This window comes from Cololabis saira, chromosome 13 (assembly GCF_033807715.1).
Source record: "Cololabis saira isolate AMF1-May2022 chromosome 13, fColSai1.1, whole genome shotgun sequence".
In the NCBI taxonomy this organism is placed as follows: Eukaryota; Metazoa; Chordata; class Actinopteri; order Beloniformes; family Belonidae; genus Cololabis; species Cololabis saira.
This window is the reverse complement of record NC_084599.1, coordinates 44,168,276-44,173,666: the sequence shown is the minus strand read 5'-3', so window position 1 is coordinate 44,173,666 and position 5,391 is coordinate 44,168,276.

Below are 5,391 nucleotides of genomic sequence, written 5' to 3'. Positions count from 1 at the left end.
TGCAAGTCTCCTGTTTTAATCTCATTTACAGTTTAGGCTAAAAACTACTAGAGAATCAGGGCCATGCAGGAGAGAAAATACTTGAGACTACTTTTTTTTATTGTGCAAAAAAGTCGAAATGTCGAGAAAAAAGTTGAAATGTCGAGATTAATGTTGAAATACATTTTCAAGAATAACGTCGAAATTTCGTCTTTTTTCTCAACATTTCAACTTTATTCACGAAATTTTGACTTTTTTTCTCGAAATTTCAACTTTTTTCTCGACATTTCGACTTTTTTTAATGTTGAAATACAATTTCAAGAATAATGTCCAAATTTCGTGAATAAAGTCCAAATACAATTTGGTGAATAAAGTGTAAATGTCTCCTCCATCAAATCCAGTTAGGAGAGCGACTGACAGCTCTGCAGCAGCAGCCGTAACTAACTAACTTACGTCTTTGGAGAGTCTATCGGCCTACAAGGCGTTTTGTAAAGACAGTCACATGCGCTGTTTGTTATAGTCTCAGAAGGTTGACTTTATTCTCAAAATTTGTACTGTTTTCTCAACATTTCAACTTTATTCTCGAAATTGTACTTCCGTCTGTTGTCTGTAGGTTGAACACGTGTGTCTGAATTGTGCTACTCGGCTGTATTGAATCCCACATCACTGGATGTCATTTGATTTGTATCTCCAGGTTGATACCTATATCTTATGAAAACCAGGTTTTCTCTGTCTTTAACATTTATAAAGTGTTTTTTTCTTGATTTAACATTTATAAAGTGGTCTCCCGTCAGCAACTCAGAGAAGGAGGAAACAACCAGATTCTGCAGAGTCTGTACAGCTGCCTGGATGATCCTCCAGTGTGATGTGGATCTACGAGACAATAAGATTCTGCCCATTTTCGTTACGTAACCAAAATGCAAACCACGGCCACAACTATAAAAGCGTGTAACTGCAACAGCGTCCGACTATCGTAGCACTGCGTGACATCGTCTCTCTGTCCATCTCCCTCCAGCAGCTGCCACTTTATTGAGGTTTTTGTAGTGAAATGAGGAGGAATCATAGAGATAACTTCTCATTTCAACTAACTGGATCAGCCGTTCCTCATCATGACTGTTTCCTACAGCGCTTTCAACCGGCTTTCAACGCGAGCTGCAGGAAGAAAATAGAAGCAGGACGTCCGACAAATGTTCAGCTCAAAACGGCCAGTTAGGACAGTCCAATAGAAAATAAAGGAATGGAATTGATTTTGTCGCTGACGCTCGCTCGCATGCAGTTAGGACACGCTGTAAAGGCTGATTTATGGTTCCGTGTTACAACAACACGGAATCATACAGCGTAGTGTCACACCGGGCCAGTTAGTGACAAAGAGGGAGTCCACACATGAGTCACCAAATGTGGCTTTTTTTTTTTAGTGATTATGTTTTAACTGGAATGTTTAGGCCATAAGGGCCCATCATGAATGCTTGCCCCCCCCGGGCTGGGACCCCTGCTCCTAACCCTAACCCTGCTCCGCCCCTGCTGTGGACGCTGAGTGTGTTAACATTCCCCCATGACCTCAGCATCCACACCCTGGGTGGGGTCAGAAATGGCCTTTCTGTGTGGAGTTTTCATGTTCCCTTGGGTGGAATAAGGCCTCGTTTCCATGGAGCAAAAATGCTGGTGTTTTCATGCGTTTTGTTCATTCGTTTACACGAAAACGAAGCTCAAAGTCTCCAAAAACCATCATTTCTGAAAACTCCGGCCAAAGTGTAGATTTTTAAAACCTCCGTCTTCACGTTTGCTTGTAAACGGAGAGAAACGGACATTTATTCTTCAGAACGTCACATTATGAGACAGAAACGTCACCAGCGTCATGAGTGACACCTGTGGTTACAATTAGTTTATAACCGTCAATGTTTTCTTGTATTTTACCTGTTTTCTACGGTGGCCGAGACCCGCCATTGCTGAAAATAAAAGTAACGCTGCAAACAGAAACAAACGCTGCTGCAAATTAAAGAAGCGCTTTGCAAATAAAATAAACGCTGCAAACATAAAGAAACGCTACAAATATAAAGAAACGCTGCTGCAAATAAAAAAAAATGCTGCAAATATAAAGAAACCCCGCTGCAAATAAAATAAAACGACGCAAATAAAAAAGCAACAACGGAAGTGAATTACCGGGGACTATTATTGCCGATGCACCAGTGTTTTTTATGTGAGAGGAGAAGAAGAAGAAGAAGAGGACGTAAGTGAAAAGGAAGAAAGAAGAAGAGCGAGGAATAAGAAGAACAACGAACGAGAAAAAAAGTGAAAAGGTTAGTGTTCAACGTCGCTACGTGTCATTTTTGTGCAACACCGGTGCATCGGCAAAAATAGTCCCCAGTAATTCACTTCCGTTGTGGCTTTTTTATTTGCGTCGTTTTTTTTATTTTATTTGCAGCAGCGTTTGTTTTTATTTGCAGCATTACTTTTATTTTCAGCAATGGCGGGTCTCGGCCACCGTAGTTTTATATTCTAACGTCACACTTAAAAGTAACTCCACTTCTCTGTCACTCCAAACAAAGACTCTGGTTCATCTTGGAAGTAACTGGAAGTTACTCGTGTCATTTGTTGATGTTTTTTCCAGGATTCTGATTGGCTAGCATGACTTTATCTTCTCGTTACACTGCCCCCTGTAGGTTTGGCTGATCATAGCACCTTAACAGCTATTTATGCAGGTTCCTGGAAATGATGGTATTTTTCTAAACGTAGAGGGGGAAATATCCGTTTTTGTAAATACCAGCTATGTGGAAACGTGGCCTGAAACATGCAACAGTCCTGGGCTCTACGCTGCCCCCTCTGGCCAGCCGGGGAAGAGGATCTGGCCAGAATAAGGTGCATCCAACCGGCAGCAGGACAACGACCTTCAGCACGACCTTCAGCACGTCACTTTGAGACATGTTTCTACCCAAACTGTCAAAAACAGACTCAGGGAATGAAGAACCGGGTCCACCGGTACCGGGTCTGGAAGGAGGAGTCCATCACCTCACCAGGAGCAAGCTCAGACGTCCAGGGAGAGGATGTGGAGACTAATACTACTACTACTACTATTACTACTACTACTGCTACTACTACTACTGCTACTACTACTGCTGCTACTGCTACTACTGTCATTTAGCACAGTGTCTCCCAACCTGGGGTCCGGGCCCCCCTGGGGGGCGCCAGAGATCTCTGGGGGGGCGCTAAACTTTGTCTGCTTTGAGGATATTCAGTTGTAAAAATTATATTTGCGCATGTTAAATAAATAAAAAATCATAACACACCTAATGGAATACTGTAATCCAAGTCTGTATAAACCCACTTAGAAATATATTTTGGTAATTAGATAGAAATTTAAAAACGTATTATTATATAAGTATTTAACATTTAATCATACTACTACTCCGACAGGTTTTTAAAGGAAAAATTAAAAAAAGTTTTGCTCTCATTTTAAGAGACATTTTTCAGAAATGTTTTTATGTCCTTTCAATTATTTTCTGTGCGTATTTTATACATTGGTGACACAAAATGAAGTGAGAAAAACAAAGTACCGTAATCTGTATACAGGGTAAACCCAAGAGAAATGTATAAAAAAAACATCATTAATGTTCATTTTTTCAATTAAAGATTTGTAACGAATCACTTTACTCTTTTGGTGCTGGTACGTACGGGTCGGGGGGCCGGCTGGTCTTAGACACAAGTAAGGGGGACCAGGAAAAAAGGTTGGGAACCAGTGATTTAGCAGAAGCTTTTATCCAAAGCGACTTACATCTGAGAGAACAAACACAAGCAAGAAATCCCATGTTAGGGTCCAGCTGGATACGTTTTGGTTTCTGCTGCGAGTCCAGTTGGACACAGGTGCTACCATGCTAATGCTAGAATATGTGTGCTTTTTTTTTTTTTTTTAAATAAGAAAGCTACGTCTAAGGAGACACCATCTTGTCGTAAGTGCATGCATCTTATCAGATGCCGAAGTGCTCCTTAAGTGTTGTCGGGTGGCTGATGTAGAGACTGAACCTCCGCTGAGACACCAGGATCTGGGAGAAACTGGATCAGCCCGGCTGCTCTCCTCTCACTCGGATTCTCAACCCCACCCATGAACCCACTGAGTTCATGGGTGGGGTGTCCCTTGATTGTTAATTTGTTCTCATTGTTTTACATGGTAATCAATAAAGATTTTCAGTCGTGGAGATCTGAGCTGATCTGAGCTGATCTGAATCCTCATTTAAATGATGAAGAGAGATGAAGAAAGTGAAACTAGGAGAAAAACAACAACATAATCAGTTAAACCACCTAGTTTCCGTGAACATTAGTTACAGCTATAAAAATCAACAATCAACAGACTTATAAGTTCATTTAGTTAAAACAAATATGAAATATACATACAATACATGTACATTTACACACACAAGTGATGCCTCTGCTGGGGAATCCACAGGTAAGAACAAGTGTTTTTTTCTCTGGTAAAAATCAGTGTGTGCACTGATAACCAGCCTGCTGTTACACGGTGTTGCCATGGCAACCCTAGCGCCGTCTCTCCCGGAAAACAAACGCCAAAATAAGAGTCTGCAGGAAACCGAAAGACCGCCAAAATAAAAGCACAGAAGTTACAAATACAGGACTGTCTCAGAAAATTAGAATATTGTGATAAAGTCCTTTATTTTCTGTAATGCAAAAATGTCACACATTCGGGATTCATTACAAATCAACTGAAATATTGCAAGCCTTTTATTATTTTAATATTGCTGATTATGGCTTACAGTTTAAGAAAACTCAAATATCCTATCTCAAAAAATTAGAATATTCTGGGAATCTTAATCTTAAACTGTAAGCCATAATCAGCAATAGTAAAATAATAAAAGGCTTGTAATATTTCAGTTGATTTGTAATGAATCCAGAATGGATGACATTTTTTTTTTTTTTTTTTAATTGCATTACAGAAAATAAAGAACTTTATCACAATATTCTAATTTTCTGAGACAGTCCTATAGATGCCTGAAGGGCATAACACTATGGCTTTATTTGATATTCATTCAGTCATTGGCCTTTATTTAACCAGACAGGTCATTAAGAACATTATTATTTACAATGACGGCCTGGCAAGAGACAAGGAAGTGGTTTAGGGAGTAAAACACAGTAAAGGAAGTGGTTTAGGGAGTAAAACACAGTAAAGGAAGTGGTTTAGGGAGTAAAACACAGTAAAGGAAGTGGTTTAGGGAGTAAAACACAGTAGAGGAAGTGGTTTAGGGAGTAAAACGCAGTAAAGGAAGTGGTTTAGGGAGTAAAACACAGTAAAGGAAGTGGTTTAGGGAGTAAAACACAGTAAATGAAGTGGTTTAGGGAGTAAAACGCAGTAAAGGAAGTGGTTTAGGGAGTAAAACGCAGTAAAGGAAGAGGTTTAGGGAGTAAAAT